Raw genomic sequence first — 21986 nt, forward strand, 5'->3', positions numbered from 1 at the left:
CCGCACACCCCCCCTGCTCCTTTATATACAGGGGCAGGGGGGACCCCATAGACACAACAATTGATCGTTTGATCTTTTAGCCGTGTGCGGTGCCCCCCTCCACCATAGTCCACCTCGATAATACTATAGCGGTGCATAGGCGAAGCCCTGCGTCGGTAGAACATCATCATCGTCACCACGCCATCATGCTGACGAAACTCTCCCTCAACACTCGGCTAGATCAAAGTTCGAGGGACGTCATCGGGCTGAACGTGTGCTGAACTCGGAGGTATCTTACGTTCGGTACTTGATCGATCGGATCGTGAAGATGTACGACTACATCAACCGCGTTGTGCTAACGCTTCCACTTTCGGTCTACGAGGGTACGTGGACAACACTCTCCCCTCTCGTTGCTATGCATCACCATGATCTTGCGTGTGCGTAAGAATTTTTTTCAAATTACTACGTTCCCCAACAGTGGTATCAGAGCCAGGTTTTATGCGTAGATGTCATATGCATGAGTAAAACACAAGTGAGTTGTGGGCGATATAAGTCATACTGCTTACCAGCATGTCATACTTTGGTTCGGCCTATTGTTGGATGAAGCGGCCCGGACCAACATTACACGTACGCTTATGCGAGACTGGTTCTACCGACGTGCTTTGCACACAGGTGGCTGGCGGGTGTCAGTTTCTCCAACTTTAGTTGAACCGAGTGTGGCTACGCCCGGCCCTTGCGAAGGTTAAAACAGCACCAACTTGACAAACTATCGTTGTGGTTTTGATGCGTAGGTAAGAATGGTTCTTGCTAAGCCCGTAGAAGCCACGTAAAATTTGCAACAACAAAGTAGAGGACGTCTAACTTGTTTTTGCAGGGCATGTTGTGATGTGATATGGTCAAGACATGATGCTAAATTTTATTGTATGAGATGATCATGTTTTGTAATCGAGTTATCGGCAACTGGCAGGAGCCATATGGTTGTTGCTTTATTGTATGCAATGCAATCGCCCTGTAATGCTTTACTTTATCACTAAGCCGTAGCGATAGTCGTGGAAGCATAAGATTGGCGAGACGACAACGATGCTACGATGGAGATCAAGGTGTCGCGCCTGTGACGATGGTGATCATGACGGTGCTTCGGAGATGGAGATCACAAGCACAAGATGATGATGGCCATATCATATCACTTATATTGATTGCATGTGATGTTTATCTTTTATGCATCTTATCTTGCTTTGACTGACGGTAGCATTATAAGATGATCACTCACTAACTTATCAAAGTATAAGTGTTCTCCCTGAGTATGCATCGTTGCGAAAGTTCTTCGTGCCGAGACACCACATTATGATCGGATGTGATAGGATCTACGTTCAAATACAACGGGTGAAAAATAGTTGCACATGCGGAATACTCAGGTTAAACTTGACGAGCCTAGCTATAACAGATATGGCCTTGGAACACGGAGACCGAAAGGTCGAGCGTGAATCATATAGTAGATATGATCAACATAGTGATATTCACCGTTGATACTACTCCATCTCACGTGATGATCGGACATGGTTTAGTTGATATGGATCACGTGATCACTTAGAGGATTAGAGGGATGTCTATCTAAGCGGGAGTTCTTAAATAATATGATTAATTGAACTTAAATTCATCATGAACTTAGTACCTGATAGTATCTTGCTTGTCTATGTTGATTGTAGATAGATGGCCCATGCTGTTGTTCCGTTGAATTTTAATGCGTTCCTTGAGAAAGCAAAGTTGAAAGATGATGGTAGCAATTACACGGACTGGGTCCGTAACTTGAGGATTATCCTCATTGATGCTTATAAGAATTACGTCCTGGAAGCACCGCTGAGTGCCAGGCCTGCTGCTGATGCAACTGACGATGTTAAGAATGTTTGGAAGAGCAAAGCTGATGACTACTCGATAGTTCAGTGTGACATGCTTTACGGCTTCGAACCGGGACTTCAACGACGTTTTGAACGTCATGGAGCATATGAGATGTTCCAGGAGTTGAAGTTAATATTTCAAAAGAATGCCCGGATTGAGAGATATGAAGTCTCCAATAAGTTCTACAGCTGCAAGATGGAGGAGAATAGTTCTGTCAGTGAGCATATACTCAAGATGTCTAGGTACTGCAATCACTTGATTCAACTGGGAGTTAATCTTCCAGATGATAGCGTCATTGACATAATTCTACAATCACTGCCACCAAGCTACAAGAGCTTCATGATGAACTATAATATGCAAGGGATGGATAAGACAATTCCTGAGCTCTTCGCAATGCTAAAGGCAGCGGAGGTAGAAATCAAGAAGGAGCATCAAGTGTTGATGGTCAATAAGACCACCAGTTTCTAGAAAAAGGGCAAAGGGAAGAAGAAGGGGAACTTCAAGAAGAACAGCAAGCAAGTTGCTGCTCAGGAGAAGAAACCCAAGTCTAGACCTAAGCCTAAGACTGAGTGCTTCTACTGCAAGCAGACTGGTCACTGGAAGCGGAATTGCCCCAAGTATTTGGCGGATAAGAAGGATGGCAAGGTGAACAAAGGTATATGTGATATACATGTTATTGATGTGTACCTTACTAATGCTCGCAGTAGCACCTGGGTATTTGATACTATTTCTGTTGCTGATACTTGCAACTCGAAACAGGGGCTACAGATTAAGCGAAGATTGGCTAAGGACGAGGTGACGATGCGCGTGGGAAATGGTTCCAAAGTCGATGTGATCGCGGTCGGCACGCTACCTCTACATCTACCTTCGGGATTAGTATTAGACCTAAATAATTGTTATTTGGTGCCAGTGTTGAGCATGAACATTATATCTGGATCTTGTTTGATGCGAGACGGTTATTCATTTAAATCAGAGAATAATGGTTGTTCTATTTATATGAGTAATATCTTTTATGGTCATGCACCCTTGAAGAGTGGTCTATTTTTGCTAAATCTCTATAGTGGTGATACACATATTCATAATATCGAAACCAAAAGATGCAGAGTTGATAATGATAGTGCAACTTATTTGTGGCACTGCCGTTTAGGTCATATCAGAGTAAAGCGCATGAAGAAACTCCATACTGATGGACTTTTGGGACCACTTGATTATGAATCACTTGGTACTTGCGAACCGTGCCTCATGGGCAAGATGACTAAAACGCCGTCCTCTGGAACTATGGAGAGAGCAACAGATTTTTTGGAGATCATACATACAGATGTATGTGGTCCGATGAATGTTGAGGCTCGTGGCGGATATCGTTATTTTCTCACCTTCACAGATGATTTAAGAAGATATGGGTATATCTACTTAATGAAACATAAGTCTGAAACATTTGAAAAGTTCAAAGAATTTCAGAGTGAAGTTGAAAATCATCGTAACAAGAAAACGAAGTTTCTACGATCTGATCGTGGAGGAGAATATTTGAGTTATGAGTTTGGTCTTCATTTGAAACAATGCGGAATAGTTTCGCAACTCACGCCACCCGGAACACCACAGCGTAATGGTGTGTTCGAACATCGTAATTGTACTTTACTAGATATGGTGCGATCTATGATGTCTCTTACTGATTTACCGCTATCGTTTTGGGGTTATGCTTTAGAGACGGCCGCATTCACCTTAAATAGGGCACCATCGAAATCCGTTGAGACGACGCATTATGAACTATGGTTTGGTAAGAACCAAAGTTGTCGTTTCTGAAAGTTTGGGGCTGCGATGCTTATGTGAAAAAGCTTCAACCTGATAAGCTCGAACCCAAATAGGAGAAATGTGTCTTCATAGGATACCCAAAGGAGACTATTAGGTACACCTTCTATCACAGATCCGAAGGCAAGACTTTTGTTGCTAAATTCGGAGTTTTTCTAGAGAAGGAGTTTCTCTCGAAAGAAGTGAGTGGGAGGAAAGTAGAACTTGATGAGGTAACTATACCTGCTCCCTTATTGGAAAGTAGTTCATCAAAGAAACCGGTTTCTGCGACACCTACACCAATTAGTGAGGAAGTTAATGATGATGATCATGAAACTTTAGATCAAGTTGTTACTGAACCTCGAAGGTCAACCAGAGTAAGATCCGCGCCAGAGTGGTACGGTAATCCTGTTCTGGAAGTTATGTTACTAGACCATAACGAACCTAAAAACTATGAACAAGCGATGGTGAGCCCAGATTCTGCAAAATGGCTTGAAGCCATGAAATCTGAGATGGGATCCATGTATGAGAACAAAGTGTGGACTTTGGTTGACTTACCCGTTGATCGGCAAGCAATTGAGAATAAATGGATCTTCAAGAAGAAGACTGACGCTGACGGAAATGTTACTGTCTATAAAGCTCGACTTGTTGCAAAAGGTTTTCGACAAGTTCAAGGGATTGACTACAATGAGACCTTCTCACCCGTAGCGATGCTTAAGTCTGTCCGAATCATGTTCGCAATTGCCACATTTTATGATTATGAAATTTGGCAAATGGATGTCAAAACTGCATTCCTGAATGGATTTCTGGAAGAAGAGTTGTATATGATGCAACCAGAAGGTTTTGTCGATCCAAAGGGAGCTAACAAAGTGTGCAAGCTCCAGCGATCCATTTATGGACTGGTGCAAGCCTCTCGGAGTTGGAATAAACGCTTTGATAGTGTGATCAAAGCATTTGGTTTTACACAGACTTTTGGAGAAGCATGTATTTACAAGAAAGTGAGTGGGAGCTCTGTAGCATTTCTAATATTACATGTGGATGACATATTGTTGATTGGAAATGATATAGAATTTCTGGATAGCATAAAGGGATACTTGAATAAGAGTTTTCCAATGAAAGACCTCGGTGAAGCTGCTTACATATTGGGTATCAAGATCTATAGAGATAGATCAAGACGCTTAATTGGACTTTCACAAAGCACATACCTTGGCAAAGTTTTGAAGAAGTTCAAAATGGATCAAGCAAAGAAAGGGTTCTTGCTTGTGTTACAAGGTGTGAAATTGAGTAAGACTCAATGCCCGACCACTGCAGAAGATAGAGAGAAAATGAAAGATGTTCCCTATGCTTCAGCCATAGGCTCTATCATGTATGCAATGCTGTGTACCAGACCTGATGTGTACCTTGCTATAAGTCTAGCAGGGAGGTACCACAGTAGTCCAGGAGTGGATCACTGGACAGCGGTCAATAACATCCTGAAATACCTGAAAAGGACTAAGGATATGTTTCTCGTTTATGGAGGTGACAAAGAGCTCATCGTAAACGGTTACGTTGATGCAAGCTTTGACACTGATCCGGACGATTCTAAAGTGCAAACTGGATTCGTGTTTACATTGAACGGTGGAGCTGTCTGTTGGTGCAGTTCTAAACAAAGCGTTATGGCGGTATCTACGTGTGAAGCGGAGTACATAGCTGCTTCGGAAGCAGCAAGTGAAGGAGTCTGGATGAAGGAGTTCATATCCGATCTAGGTGTAATACCTAGTGCATCGGGTCCAATGAAAATCTTTTGTGACAATACTGGTGCAATTGCCTTGGCGAAGGAATCCAGATTTCACAAGAGAACTAAGCACATCAAGAGACGCTTCAATTCCATCCGGGATTTAGTCCAGGTGGGAGACATAGAAATTTGCAAGATACATACGGATCTGAATGTTGTAGACCCGTTGACTAAGCCTCTTCCACGAGCGAAACATGATCAGCACCAAGACTCCATGGGTGTTAGAATCATTACTGTGTAATCTAGATTATTGACTCCAGTGCAAGTGGGAGACTGAAGGAAATATGCCCTAGAGGCAATAATAAAGTTATTATTTATTTCCTTATATCATGATAAATGTTTATTATTCATGCTAGAATTGTATTAACCGGAAACATAATACATGTGTGAATACATAGACAAACAGAGTGTCACTAGTATGCCTCTACTTGACTAGCTCATTCATCAAAGATGGTTAAGTTTCCTAACCATAGACATGGGTTGTCATTTGATTAATGGGATCACACCATTAGGAGAATGATGTGATTGACTTGACCCATTTAGTTAGCTTAGCACTCGATCGTTTAGTATGTTGATATTGCTTTCCTCATGACTTATACATGTTCCTATGACTATGAGATTATGCAACTCCCATTTACCGGAGGAACACTTTGTGTGCTACCAAACATCACAACGTAACTGGGTGATTATAAAGGTGCTCTACAGGTGTCTCCGAAGGTACTTGTTGGGTTGGCGTATTTCAAGATTAGGATTTGTCACTCCGATTGTCAGAGAGGTATCTCTGGGCCCTCTCGGTAATGCACATCACTTAAGCCTTGCAAGCATTGCAACTAATGAGTTAGTTGCGGGATGATGTATTACGGAACAAGTAAAGAGACTTGCCGGTAACGAGATTGAACTAGGTATTGAGATACCGACGATCGAATCTCGGGCAAGTAACATACCGATAACAAAGGGAACAACGCATGTTGTTATGCGGCCTGACCGATAAAGATCTTCGTAGAATATGTGGGAGGCAATATGAACATCCAGGTTCCGCTATTGGTTATTGACCGGAGATGTGTCTCGGTCATGTCTACATAGTTCTCGAACCCGTAGGGTCCGCACGCTTAACATTTCGATGATAGTTATATTATGAGTTTATATGTTTTGACGTACCGAAGGTTGTTAGGAGTCCCGGATGTGATCACGGACATGACGAGGAGTCTCGAAATGGTCGAGACATGAAGATTGATATATTGGAAGCCTATGTTTGGATATTAGAAGTGTTCCAGGTGAAATCGGGATTTTACCGGAGTACATGGAGGTTACCGGAACCCCCCAGGGACTTAATGGGCCTTAGTGGGCCTTGGTGGAAAGAGAGGAGAGGCGGCCAGGGCATGGGCCACGCCCCCTCCCCCCTAGTCCGAATAGGACAAGGAGAGGGGGGCCCCCTTCCTTCTTCTCCTCCACCTCTTTCCCCTCTCTCTCCTAGTCCAACAAGGAAAAGGGGGGAGTCCTACTCCCGGTAGGAGTAGAACTCCTCCTGGCGCGCCCCTCTCTAGGCCGGCCGCACCCTCCCCCCCTTTCTCCTTTACATACATGGGCAGGGGGCACCCCATAGACACAACAATTGATCATTTGATCATTTAGCCGTGTGTGGTGCCCCCCTCCACCATAGTCCACCTCGATAATACTGTAGCGGTGCTTAGGCGAAGCCCTGCGTCGGTAGAACATCATCATCATCACCACACCGTCGTGCTGATGAAACTCTCCCTCAACACTCGGCTGGATCGGAGTTCGAGGGACGTCATCGGGCTGAACGTGTGCTGAACTCGGAGGTGTCGTACGTTCGGTACTTGATCGATCGGATCGTGAAGACGTACGACTACATCAACCGCGTTGTGCTAACGCTTCCGCTTTCGGTCTACGAGGGTACGTGGACAACACTCTCCCCTCTCGTTGCTATGCATCACCATGATCTTGCGTGTGCGTAGGAATTTTTTTGAAATTACTACGTTCCCCAACAGTTTTCTCTAGGAACGCGTTGAAGTTGAGGGCAACATTAGCGTGGGCCATTGGATCTACAAGATAGATTGTAAAGAAATTTTTTGACTAAGTTCATGATAATTACGTTCATCTAATCAAATTATTTAATGAACTCCCACCCAGATAGACATCCCCTTTACTACCTGTGTCGGGTTATCAAGACCATGTATTTCTTCAATATGTGGTAAATCCTTAACATCTTCAGCTTTAATACCCTTTTCTTTCATAGATTTCTTTGCCTCTTGCATATCTTCAGGACTGAGAAATAGAATACCTTTTTTGTTGGAGTTGGCTTAGGTGTTGGTTCAGGAAGTGTCCAATCATTACATTACTCAATATATTATCCAATAGAAATTCAGCTTGATCAACAGTTCTTTCCCTGAAAACACAACCAGCACAACTATCCAGGTAGTCTCTGGAAGCATCGGTTAGTCCATTATAAAAGATATCAAGTATTTCATTTTTCTTGAGAGGATGATCAGGCAAAGCATTAAGTAATCGGAGAAGCCTCCCCCAAGCTTGTGGGAGACTTTCTTCTTCAATTTGCACAAAATTATATGTTTCCCTTAAGGCAGCTTGTTTCTTATGAGCGGGGAAATATTTAGCAGAGAAGTAATAAATCATATCCTGGGGACTACGCACACAACCAGGAGCAAGAGAATTAAACCATGGTTTAGCATCACCCTTTAATGAGAATGGAAATAACTTAAGGATATAGTAGTAACGGATTTTTTTTCCTCATGAGTGAATAGGGTGGCTATATCATTCAATTTACTGAGATGTGCCACAACAGTTTCAGATTCGTAGCCATAAAAAGCATCAGATTTAACCAAAGTAATTAACTCAAGATCGACAGAGAAATCATAATCCTTGTCAGAAATACAAATAGGTGAAGTAGCAAAAGCAGGGTCATATTTCATTCTAGCATTCAAATATTTTTCTTTCAGCTGAGCTAACAGTTTCTTAAGATCATATCTATCTTTGCAAGCTAAAAGATCTGTAGCAGTTTCTTCATCATAACATAACCCTCAAGCACATCAGGCAATTCATATCTAGGGAGAGAATCTTCATCATCACTTTCATCAATATTATCAGTTTCAATAATTTCATTATCTCTAACCCTAGCAAGTTGTTCATCAAGAAATTCACCTAATGGCACAATATTATCAAGCATAGAAGTAGTTTCATCATAAGCATAATGTATAGCAGAAGTGGCATCATCAATAACATGCGACATATCAGAATCAATAGCAGGAGTAGGTGTCACAAGTTTACTCAAAACAGAAGGTGAATCAAGTGCAGAGCTAGATGACAGTTCCTTACCTCCCCTCGTAGTTGAGGGAAAAATCCTGGTTCTTTCATCTTTCAAGTTCCTCATAGTGATCAACATATATAAATCCCAAGTGACTCAAAGAATAGAGCTATGCTCCCCGGCAATGGCGCCAGAAAATAGTCTTGATAACCCACAAGTATAGGGGATCGCAACAGTTTTTGAGGGTAGAGTATTCAACCCAAATTTATTGATTCGACACAAGGGGAGCCAAAGAATATTCTCAAGTATTAGCAGTTGAGTTGTCAATTCAACCACACCTGAAAGACTTAATATCTGCAGCAAAGTATTTAGTAGCAAAGTAGTATGGAAGTAACGATAACGGTGGCAAAAGTAACAGTAGTTGCTTTTGTAGTAATCATAACAGTGTCAACAGAAAAGTAACTAAGCAAATATCTATATGTGAAAAGCTCGTAGGCAATGGATCAGTGATGGATAATTATGTCAGATGCGATTCCTCATGCAACAGTTATAACATAGGGTGACACAGAACTACCTCCAGTTCATCAATGTAATGTAGGCATGGATTCCGAATATAGTCATACGTGCTTATGGAAAAGAACTTGCATGACATATTTTGTTCTACCCTCCCATGGCAGCGGGGTCCTATTGGAAACTAAGGGATATTAAGGCCTCCTTTTAATAGAGTACCAGACCAAAGCATTAACACTTTATGAATACATGAACTCCTCAAACTACTGTCATCACCGGGAGTGGTCCTGATTATTGTCACTTCGGGGTTACTGGATCATAACACATAGTGGGTGACTATTGACTTGCAAGATAGGATCAAGAACTCAAATATTTTCATGAAAACATAATAGGTTCAGATCTAAAATCATGGCACTAGGGCCCTAGTGACGAGAATTAAGCATAGCAACATCAATCTTAGAACATAATGGATACTAGGGATCAAACCCTAACAAAACTAACTCGATTACATGATAAATCTCATCCAACCCATCACCATCTAGCAAGCCTACGATGGAATTACTCACACACGGCGATGAGCATCATGAAATTGGTGATGGAGGAAGGTTGATAATGATGATGGCGACGGATTCCCCTCTCCGGAGCCCCGAACGGACTCCAAATCAGCCCTCCCGATGAAGATTAGGGCTTGGCGGCGGCTCCATAACGTAAAAGGCGATAAATCCTTCTCTCTGATTTGTTTCTCCCCGAACGTGAATATATAGAGTTGGAGTTGATGTCAGTGGAGTATCAGGGGGGCCCACAAGGCAGGGGGCGCGCCCCAGGGGGAGGCGCATCCTGCACCCTCGTGGACAGGGTGTGGACCCCCTTACGCTGATTCTTTTGCCAATATTTTTTATAAATTCCAAAATGTGTCTTCGTAAATTTTTAGGTCATTCCGAAAACTTTTATTTCTGCACAAAAATAACACCATGGCAATTCTGCTGAAAACAGCGTTAGTCCGGGTTAGTTTCATTCAAATCATGCAAATTAGAGTCCAAAACAAGGTCAAAAGTGTTTGGAAAAGTAGATACGTTGGAGACGTATCAACTCCCCCAAGCTTAAACCTTGCTTGTGAAAGTGCGTTATATCGACTAGAGGGGGGTGAATAGGTGATTTTTATGAAAGTCTTCAAAACGTGGAAGTTATGAAGACAAATGACTGAAATAAACCTATTACCCTGTAGCGGAAGGTAGACTACACTAGGCAAGCCATAGTCAAGTATTCAATAGAGTGAAAGCACAATGACTAAGAGCAGCAATGTAGTAAGGATCAAGTAGGAAGAAATTATGAAGCCAAACAGAACACGCAGTCACTCAGTGAAGATAAAAGATAGTGCAATCATACAATGTCTTCACAAGGAGTAACAGTACATAAAGAGAAGGGAAGGATGAAACCAGTGACTTGTTGAAGACAATGATGTGTTGGACCAGTTCCAGTTGCTATGACAACTGTACGTCTGGTTAGGGCGGCTAGGTATTTAAACCTGTGGACACACAGTCCCGGACACCCAGTCCTGAACATGCAGCTCAGGACACCCAGTCCTCACCGTATTCCCCTTGAGCTAAGGTCACACAGACCTCGCCCAATCACTCTAGTAAGTCTGCAAGGTAGACTCCCAAACCTTCACAGACTTCGTTCACCGGCAATCCACAATGTCTCTTGGATGCTCAAAACGCGACGCCTAACCGGCTGGAGGATGCACAGTCCTCAAGTTTAATAAGTCTTCAGATCACACAGACAAGAAGACTTAAGTGATGCCTAATTCTCTTTGGCTCTGGGTGGTTAGGGATTTATCCTCGCAAGGAATTCTCTCTCAAATGCTTCGAGGTGGGTTGCTCTCAGACGATAAAAGTCATACACTAACTCTAAGCAGCCAACCGTTTATGGTTGTAGGGGGTGGGCTATTTATAGCCACAAGGCAACCCAACCTGATTTTTCCGAAATGACCCTGGGTCACTAAGGAACTGACACGTGTTCCAACGGTCAGATTTCAAACTCACACGGCAGCTTTACTTGGGCTGCAAGCAAAGCTGACTTGTCCGACTCTGGACAAGATTCGCTCTCATAGTCTTCACTCGAAGACATAGGTTTTGGTTAGGCATCACTTCAGTCATTCTGACTGGTTCTCTTGGACCCCACTTAACAGTACGGTGGTTCCTATGACTCAACAAAGAAGAAAAAGAACTATGAAAGATCTAAGTCTTCGAGCTCCATAGGCTTCATGTGATGTCTTCTCTTGTCATAGTCTTCAATGTGAATGTCTTCATATACCACCTTTGACTTCAATGTCTTCATACATTTTTAGGGGTCATCTCTGGTAGGAAAACCGAATCAATGAGGGACTTCTACTTGTGTTATCCTGCAATTCTCACAAACACATTAGTCCCTCAACTAGGTTTGTCGTCAATACTCCAAAACCAACTAGGGGTGGCACTAGATGCACTTACAATCTCCCCCTTTTTGGTGATTGATGAAAAACTAGTTGAAGATTTCAACGGGGAATATAATATGTGAAATTGTAAAGGATAAGGAATTGTCTTCATAAGTTGCAAGGGCTCCCCCTGAAGATGTGCATATAAGTAGTTTGCTTTTGGAATGCAAATGCACATGGCAGGTTGTACTTGTGGAGATCCTTTTCAACTTATGATGACAATCCACTATGCATGAAAAGGGTATATGAAGATAATGACATGCATAATGGAAAATGGACGTCTGCAAAATGATCTAAGTGCGGAATTTATCGTCGCACATGCGGAATTTATCATCGCATCACAAGGTGGCAAATAGGTAGCAGACGACCATCGAGTTTTAAGTGTTACAACTCAAAGAACCAAATGTATCAAAACGAGAGTTGTAAACACGAAGCAAAATATAAAGCACCCGCCCATATGGACCCGCTTGAAGACTATCAAACTTAGCTTCTCCCCCTTTTGTCAGTAAGGACCAAAAAGGTTTGAAGACATAGAGCATCTACTCGTTCCCATGAAGAGTAGGTGAAGCAGCAGGGTCGTTGGTGGTGTTTGGCGGTGCAGAAGAGCTTGGAGCAGAGTCGAACCGTGCTGAAGGAAGTGGTGGTGAAGTAGCATCGTCTTCATCCTCGATCACTCTGGCATTCACAGTTGCAGCAGAGGAAGAGAACTCAGAGTCTTCAAGAGATGGAGTTCGTCGCAGCACTGCCCTTCGAGGAGGTGTGGAGTCAAACTTGAAACGCTCAGTGAAGCCATCCTCTTGAAGATCATCTTCAAAACACATCAGTGTCAGCCCTTTCCATGTGCGGCGAGAAGTTTCATGGGCAACAAAAGCATTCTTGGTGGCAAGATTGCGAATGCGATTAACATCCACCAAGAGGCTTTGCATTTGACGCTTCAGCCAGTCATGATGCCTATCCTGTTTCTGATGAAGAGCCACAAGAAGCTCTCGGTCATTGAGAACATGAGTGCGCTTCTTGGGTCGTGGAGCAGTTGTACTGTCAGTGGCTTCAGTGAGAGCAGGATGCGGTGCACGTGTAGTGCCAGCCAAAGGATACACACGAGCGACTGCTTTAACTCCTTTAATGTTCTGAGAAAAACTCTGATGCTCTGCATTCTGAAGACTTAGAGGATCCTTGGCAGGCCCAGGATAGATGGCTTCAATCGACATATCCACATCAGGCAGAAAAATCTGATGATTGCGAGCAGATGGCTGATATGAGATAGTGGAGTGAAGTTTGATCAGCCGCATGACCCATGGGGCATAGAACTTCAAGCCAAATAAATCAGAGCCTGATGCAGCAAGTTGGCGAATGAAGAAGTCTTGTGCATTGAAGCATTTTCCATGAAGAATATAGAAGACCAAAGTCTTCATTGCACCTTCAAGCTTGGCATGTGGAGAGTGCCCTTTGATGGGCCAGAGAGTTTGCCTTATGATGTGTTAAATAGTCCTTGGCAGATACTCTAGGTCTTCAAGAAAGAACTCTTTGGGATATGCAGCATCTTGGGGTAATGGCTTCATCATACTGAGCATCTGACTCATGTTAGGTTCAGGCTTCTGAAAGATGCTCTCCACAGCTTCACTATGAAGTTGACAGCCAAATTCGTAGAGATCTCCGGGAGTGGGCAGACCAGTGAGCTCAATGATGTCAAAGGCTTTGGCTTCATGATGAACGTTTCATGTCATCCACTCCAGGACCCAAGTCTTCGGATCTCTGGTATACCCACGGATGTGAAGTGTGGCATAGAATTGGAGCAGCAACTCTTCATTCCAATGCTCTTGGTCAGTGACGAATGGCAGCAATCCAACTTCTTTGAAGCAATCCAGAGCTTCTTCCAGACAGGGCAGACCAGTTATAGCTTCGATGTCAAGACGCTTGTGGGGGAAGATGCGACCTTGATTGTATAGAATGCAGGAGTAATAGCTTCGCTGCGGATAGCTCCAGAACCAATCAGATGATATCCTTTCTCTTGAGTAGGGGTTCCTGGAGCTATTGAAGAATGTGTTGTCTGCTCTGAAGCCATTGATATTGAAGGATCCAGGTGCTGATGCAGGACCTGGGAACCTGTGCAATCTTGGAATTGGCTTCTGTACCTGAGGCCTATGCTCAACATGATAGTCGAACTGGGGACAGGCAGCAGGTGCAGGAACAGAAGCAGTGGGATCAGTGGCTTCGCTGACTTCTGATGCTTTTGTTGGGGAGGGCTCCACATTAGCTTCAGCCATGACAGCGTTAGTGGCTTCATTGGTGGTGGTGGTGGCAGCCTCAAGATTTTCAACCTCCACTTGACGAGCTGGAGGGTCGGTCACAATCACGTTCTCCTCGAGAACCGCTTCTTGGTGGGACAGGGGAGTAGCAGCTTGTGGGACTTCTTCTTCATCGGCTGATGCAGCCGGAATGTCTTCAGCAGTTTCAGCTTCAGACGCAGAGACTGGAGGCCTAGGTCCTTTGAGAAGCCTGCGCAACGTAGGCGACGCATGTGTAGTTGGAGTTGGCTGGGCCTCAAAGTCTTCTTCCTCTTGTGGGCGATCAACCCATGAAGCATCCTGAGCGATTGGTGTCAGAGAACGACCAATACTGATGAGTTCGCTGTTCTCGAGCTGAGGAAGGACTGCACCATCTTCTACATGGTCATGTTGACCAATGTCTTCAGCAGCGATGGGATCAGCTGCTGGAAAGTCTTCAGCTTCATGAGCCTCTGTGAAAGCAGGCTCATGGATTGTTAGTTGGCGTCCAGCGTCAGGACGAACCATGGAAATGGGTTCAACTATCAAAGGCTCTATGGGAGCAGCCCGTTCTTTCTTGGTCTTCCTCTTTTTCTTGGAAGGGGCAGTAGGAGAGGCTTCAGGATGTTTCCTCTTCCTGGCTTCAGCCTCAGCGGTCCTCGTCTTCTTGAGCTCTGAAGCGGTTGACCGGCTTTTTGGCTTCGAGCCAGTCATTCTAGTTGGGAAGACAATGGGATCTGCTTCCTGCCTTGGTGCGTCAGGTTCAGCCGTAGCGGGCTTCTTCATCTTCTTTGCTGCCATCCTGGGGTCGATGCCAGGACGCCTAAGGGCCTTGCGCTTCTCAGCCTCATTGTAGGCATGCACACATTTGTCAGCCAGAACCTTCATGCGCTCACGAGAACCCTGAGCTTCTGCATGTTTCTTGAGAAAGGCTTCCTTGAGCTCGTGCAGCATAATCTTGAAGTTCTTCACCTCTTGCACGCTGAGCTTGGCCATATGCTTCTTGAACTGAGCCTTTTCATAGTCAATCTTCTGCTTCAGTTCAACAATGCGCTGGGCGATATCTAACTCTGAAGCAATGGCGCCATGGAAGGCGACACTGAGGCCAATGGGTAGTTGCAGATCATCGAAGCTGATGTTTGGCGTGTCAAACCATTCATCAATGAAGTTGTGGATGATTGTTACATCAAAGAGAGGCAGATCATTGAAGATTTCTGCTTCTTCTTTGCTCTTGATGAGTTGCTCAAGAGCGTCATCTGCAAGATCTTCATCACTTGACAGATCAATGGCATCATTGCGTAGAATGGCAGCAGCTGTTAGCTCTTGGCCGGTGTGTGGCAGAGGCATCTTGATCGTCTGGGGCTTGGAGATGCGTGACAAATCTTCAGACTGCACACTGTCTTCAGGAGGTGCAGTTGCCAGTGGCTTCGCCCGTGAGAGTTTTGGAGCAGAGGCAGGCTTTGAAGCTTTTGGCTGCTTCTTTGGCTTTGGTGCTGCAGGCGCTTCATCTGATTCAGCGTCATCTGCAGGCTCGTTCACGGCAGTCCCTTGAACCAAGATATGGGTGATGAGACCTTCAAGGTTGTAGAAAGGACCGACGACATTGGGTTCTGCATCACGTGTGCCGTCAGCCCTTGGAGTAGAAGGACCAGGGTTGAAGTCTAGTCCCAATGTCTTCTTGTTTTGCTTTGCTGAGTTCTGGGCAAACTGGAAGTTGTGCTTGAACATAATGTCGTCACGACACCATAGCAGGGACGATGGGTCAGCATCCGCAGGTTGTGGTCCATGGACCATGCAGGGATAGAAGCCTTGTTCAATGGCTTCATCTCTGGTTCTGTGTTGAGGATTTTTGTAGAGGATGTCTCCCCATGGTCGCTTGATGGCATTCTCTTCAGCATATTCCTTGGTCATAAATCTGTACTTGAACCACTGTTGTGCCCAATAGCGTCAAATCCATTGGATTCGTGTCTTGCGCTGATTGTAATCCTCTTCAGGATCTGTCTTGTACAGCTCTGAGAGGTCATCGGGCAGATCTCTTGATGTTTCTCCTCGACGCTTTCTGCCACCCTTCCTTGCTGATTTTTCTGAAGCCATGAACCTTAATCTGAAAGGCTTCAATACATTCAGAGGCTTCAAAGGTTTTCGCTTGCTGGACAAACAGGAACTGGCTTCGGGAGTATTTATGTGATGCTGTAAGAATTCTGCAAATGAATGCAGACTATGAGAACCAAGGGATTCTCCCACGGACATGTACCTGTGACAGCATTAAGGTGCGAGGGAAGGGGAAGAGGTCATATGCATTCTCAGAAGATTTTGAAGATAAATCAGTTTAGAAGACATTGACCTCATCGTGCGAAGACATTCACTCATAGATAAGGAGTTGGTTCCAGATTTGTATGAATCCACAGATCAGTACAAGTGACGAATCTAACTACTTTGCGAAGCATAAGTGAAGATACTAGGCATGTTATGAGATGCAGTATGAAAGTGATCCAACTTGTGTGAATAGAAACTGCCTGTGGTAGAAAGTGATAAAGCTATAGGATCAAAGGGGGTCGTAAAAAGGAGGTTTTATTTACCACACAAAGAACTGCTAGACGGAGTGGAAGAGGAGGCCGAGCAGTTCGATCTTCCGTGCCCTAACTTGGCGACGGAGGACACCTACGGCGACGGCGGAGAGGACGATGTCCGCGGTCGGCGTGAAGACGGCGTCGGAGAGGTTGCGGCAGCGAAGCGCTTCGTCGCCGGCGTCGTCGAGTGCTAGCGGTGGCGCTAGGGTTCGTGCGAGAGTGGAAGAAGAGATAATGACTATGGTGAGGCGTGTATTTATAGGTACAGGGGCAGCATTGCGTTATTACACAGGTGCCCCTGGCGATTCTCATCTGATGGGCACGTGGCCGTCATGCAGCATATCGGGGGTTGTTCCACGTCCCATGCACGCCTGGATTGTCGGGTGGTCGTTCCCACTTCTCCGGGTTTCAGGTGAAGGAATGAGCATTGAAAACGGACTTAATGGTTGTCTCTGTATCTTCTGCTGACAAGGACGCAGAGAAGACATTCGATAGTTTCAATAGAATGCATATGATTTGGAGAGATAGAGTTTGAGATAGAAAGCATAGAGAGGTTAGGGTCCGATCACATTCACTTAGTTCAAAGGATTCAACAAGAAGACATAGCTATAAGTGAATGATGTAGAGGACAGAACATAGTATATGTATATATATAATCAACATAGTGAAGATAATCATGAAGACATGTTGAGATTGAAGCCAAACCAAATGTGAAGACATAGCTAATGTAACACCATGAGTGAAGCACTTCAAACAAAAAGTTTGGTGGTGGCTTTACCCACTGTATAGGAAGTATTAGACCCAGACACGGCGCACAATTATCATGGCGCTCCGAAGTCAAATTCCACATTAATGTATTCACACTTAGAATGTATGTCTTCATTGATAGAAGATATACTTTTCTTCATGTGTTGCACATCTAAGTCATCAATATGCATAAGTGTTAGGATGTGTGCCTAATCACAGGACATTTGAGGATTCCAAGATATTTAGCTCACACCGTAACTTGCAAAATCTCTTCTCATCCAAGGGCTTGGTGAAGATATCTGCCAATTGCTCTTCAGTGTTGACATGTATGATATCAATATCTTCCTTCACAACATGATCTCTGAGAAAGTGATGACGAATTTCAATGTGCTTTGTCTTCGAGTGCTGAACTGGGTTGTTGGCAATCTTGATGGCGCTTTCGTTGTCGCAGTAGAGTGGCACTTGCTTCAGATGAATGCCATAGTCCTTGAGTGTTTGCTTCATCCATAGAAGCTGAGCGCAGCAAGATCCAGCAGCAATGTATTCAGATTCAGCAGTGGAGAGAGATACACAGTTCTGCTTCTTTGAAGACCAACATACAAGTGATCGTCCCAGAAAATGACATGTGCCTGATGTAGACTTGCGATCCACCTTGTCACCAGCATAATCAGCATCCGAGAATCCAAACAGATCAAACTCTGAGCCCTTTGGATACCATAATCCTAGAGTTGGGGTGTGAGCCAAATATCGAAGAATTCGCTTCACTGCTAAGTGATGCGACTCCTTTGGTGCCGCTTGGAATCGAGCACACATGCAAACACTAAGCATAATATCTGGCCTAGATGCACATAGATAAAGTAAAGAACCAATCATGGAGCGGTATACCTTTTGATCGAACTCTTTACCATTGTCGTCGGGACCCAGATGATGTTTGGCTGGCATTGGCGTCGTGAAGCCTTTGCAGTCTTGCATACCAAACTTCTTCAAGCAATCTTTGAGATACTTCTCTTGAGATATGAAGATCTCGTTGCGTTGCTGTCCTATTTGGAGACCGAGGAAGAACTTCAGCTCTCCCATCATGGACATCTGATATTGCTCTTGCATCATATATCCAAACTCTTCACTGTACTTCTGATGGGTGCAGCCGAAGATAATGTCATCCACATATATTTGGCACACAAACAGTTCACCATAATATGTCTTCGTGAAGAGAGTGGGGTCGAGGGAACCAGGTATGAAGCCTTTGCTCTTCAGGAAGTATTTGAGTGTGTCATACCAAGCCCGAGGGGCTTGTTTGAGGCCATACAGTGCCTTGTTGAGCTTGTATACCATGTCAGGATGTTTTGGATCTTCAAAGCCAGGCGGTTGTGCAACATACACTTCTTCTTCAATCTTGCCATTGAGAAAAGCACTCTTCACATCCATTTGATATAGAAGTATGTTATCATGATTTGCATAGGCCAGCAGTATGCGTATGGCTTCAAGTCGAGCCACCGGAGCAAATGTTTCATCGAAGTCAATGCCTTCCACTTGAGTATATCCTTGAGCAACGAGGCGAGCTTTGTTTCTGACAACTTGACCATGCTCATCTTGCTTGTTGCGGTATATCCATTTGGTGCCAATTATGTTGTGCTTCCGAGGATCAGGACGCTTAACCAGTTCCCATACATTATTCAGCTCAAACTGTTGAAGCTCTTCTTGCATAGCTTGAATCCATTCAGGTTCCATGAAGGCTTCTTCAACTTTCTTGGCTTCTGTTATTAAGACGAATGTGAAGTGCCCACAGAAATTTGCCAGCTGAGTCGCCCTTGAACGAGTAAGCGGACCAGGTGCATTGATGCTATCAATTATTCTCTCAATCTGCACTTCATTGGCAACATGAGGATGTACAGGGCGAAGATTTTGCTCTTGCTGATCATTGTCATTGTTAGTGGGATTGTCTTCAGACTAAGCATTGTCTTCAGGTTGATCAGGTGCGGAGATGATAAGTTCCTCTTTAGGTTGAGCTTCAGAGGGTATGATTTCTCCAGTTCCCATTAGCTTGATTGGTTCGCTGGATGGAACTTCATCTAGCACATTTGGCAGGTGCTCTCTTTGTGAACCGTTGGTCTCATCAAATCGCACATCCACTGTTTCAACCACTTTATAGAGAAAGAGATTGAAGACTCTGTAGGAGTGCGAATCCTTTCCATATCCAAGCATAAAACCCTCATGTGCTTTTGGTGCAAATTTTGAAGTGCGATGTGGATCCTTGATCCAGCACCTGGCACCAAATACTCTGAAGTAACTGACATTTGGCTTCTTGCCAGTAAGGAGCTCATAAGATGTCTTGTTCAGAAGCTTGTGAAGATAAACACGATTGATTGTATGGCATGCAGTATCAATGGCTTCAGGCCAGAATTTTCTTGGGGTCTTGTATTCATCTAGCATCGTTCTGGCCATCTCAATGAGTGTTCTGTTCTTGCGTTCGACGACGCCATTCTGCTGTGGCGTGTACGGGGCCGAGAATTCATGTGTGATGCCCAAGGTATCAAGATATGTATCAAGGCCAGTGTTCTTGAATTTAGTGCCATTGTCACTTCTGATGTGCTTTATCTTGGCGCCATAATTGTTCATAGCTCGATTGGCGAAGCGTCTGAAGACATCCTGCACTTCAGTCTTGTAAAGGATTATGTGCACCCAAGTATATCTAGAATAATCATCAACAATAACAAAGCCATAGAGGCAAGCAGTAGTAGTAAGAGTTGAGTAATGAGTGGGACCGAAAAGATCCATGTGGAGCAGTTCGAAGGGTCGAGTGGTTGTCATGATTGTCTTCGAGGGATGTTTGGCCCTCGTCATCTTCCCTGCTTCACAGGCACCGCATAAGTGATCTTTCTTGAACTTGACGCCCTTGATGCCTATGACATGCTTCTTCTTTGCAAGGGTGTGGAGGTTCCTCATGCCAGCATGCCCTAGCCTCTGATGCCAGAGCCAGCATTCTGAAGCCTTTGCTAGAAGACATACGGCAAGTTGTGGTCCTGCCGAAAAATCTACCACGTACAAATCATCTTTCCAATACCCTTCAAACACTAGAGACTTGTCAGATTCCATTAGTACAAGGCAACGATATTTTCCAAATATTACGATCATGTTCAAATCGCAAAGCATTGAGACAGACATTAAGTTGAAGCCAAGGGATTCAACAAGCATGACTTTATCCATGTGTTGATCCTTTGAGATTGCAACTCTACCTAGACCCAATACCTTACTTTTACCAGTGTCAGCAAATGTGATGTGACTCTTGTCGGATGGACGTAAGGTTGAGTCCATAAGAAGGCTTCTTTTGCCAGTCATGTGGTTGGTACACCCACTATCAATAATCCATTCTGAAGACGCTGGTGTCGTACCCTACAGTGCAGTTAGGGGGATAGGCTTCACGAAGAGAATTGTGAAGCAAAAACATTTGACGAACCAGTGGGTTATGAAAGCTTAGATCCAGATTAGGACTGATAGGGAGAGTAGCAAGTGATTCAGGAACGAAGTACATAGTAAGACCATTCGGGCATTTGATCTTGTGCCCTACAAGATGTTTAAGGTCCCCAGCAATAGCGTCAGACGATTTTGGTTTTCTGCTGGAGACCTTTCCCTGCAAAAGAGAGTTAAGCTTTCTTAGCCACCCACATCTTCAAGGGTGGCTTAGAAGCAATAAGTCTAAGTGCAGCGTCTGAGAATTTTGGCTATGGAGCCCTAGCAAAAAGTCTTGCAGGCGGACAATAGTACTCATAAGAATAAGCAGAATAGTTCTTGGTCTTATGAACATGACGGTCTGATGAACCGCGCTCATATTCATAGGCGTGAGTACGGTTTCCCTGCAAAACATTTGTGTTAGTGCGACTCAGGTGAGTCCTCTGTCTGTATGAAGCCTTTGGACCGTATGAAGTCTGCGGTATGAGGTTTGTCTTCTTCACGTGTGGTGTCATGATGACATTCACAGGAAGATTCTCCACGCACTTTTTCGGAACCCAGATCTTCTTCATAGGCGGTCCATTCCTGCAGTTAGTACCGATGTACCTGGCAAACACTTCACCATTTTGATTCTTAAACAGTTTATAGTTTGCATCAAAGGATTCATCAATGACAATGGGATTTGCGCAAGAGAAGCCAGATAGATTGGATAGATCTGCTAAAGATTCCTTTGCAGCAACCCATGTGGTTTTGGGGTACTACTCAGGTTTCCAGTAAGAGCCATCAGCATTCATTTTCCTTACGAACCCAACACCCTCTTTCCTTGGGTTTCAGTTCAAGATCTGCTTTTGAGGACATCACATAGTGTTTGATGCCCTTTAAGACTTTTGTACATCCCTGTTTCAAGCAATGTCTTCAACCTAGCATTCTCATCAGCAATAGCAGTGGAATCCTCAGCAGAGGGGTTAGTTCCCACATCAACAGTTGAAGATATTGCAACAGTAGCAGCAGTAGAACATTCAACAACAGTAGTAGCATTACCATGCTCAATGCACTTAAGACATGGTGGTTCAAATCCTTCCTGAGCGGAACTGATCTATTTGGAGCGAAGTGACTCATTTTCCTTTTGAAGATCTTCATGAGCCGCTCTCAATTTCTCAAGATCTTGCTTCCTTTGAAGATAATCATACGAAAGCTTTTCATGAGTTGTTGAGAGCGTTTCATGATGACTTTCAAGTTCCTCATACTTAACGTGAAGATT

The sequence above is a fragment of the Triticum dicoccoides genome, chromosome 4A (assembly GCF_002162155.2).
Source record: "Triticum dicoccoides isolate Atlit2015 ecotype Zavitan chromosome 4A, WEW_v2.0, whole genome shotgun sequence".
NCBI classification, from domain to species: Eukaryota; Viridiplantae; Streptophyta; class Magnoliopsida; order Poales; family Poaceae; genus Triticum; species Triticum dicoccoides.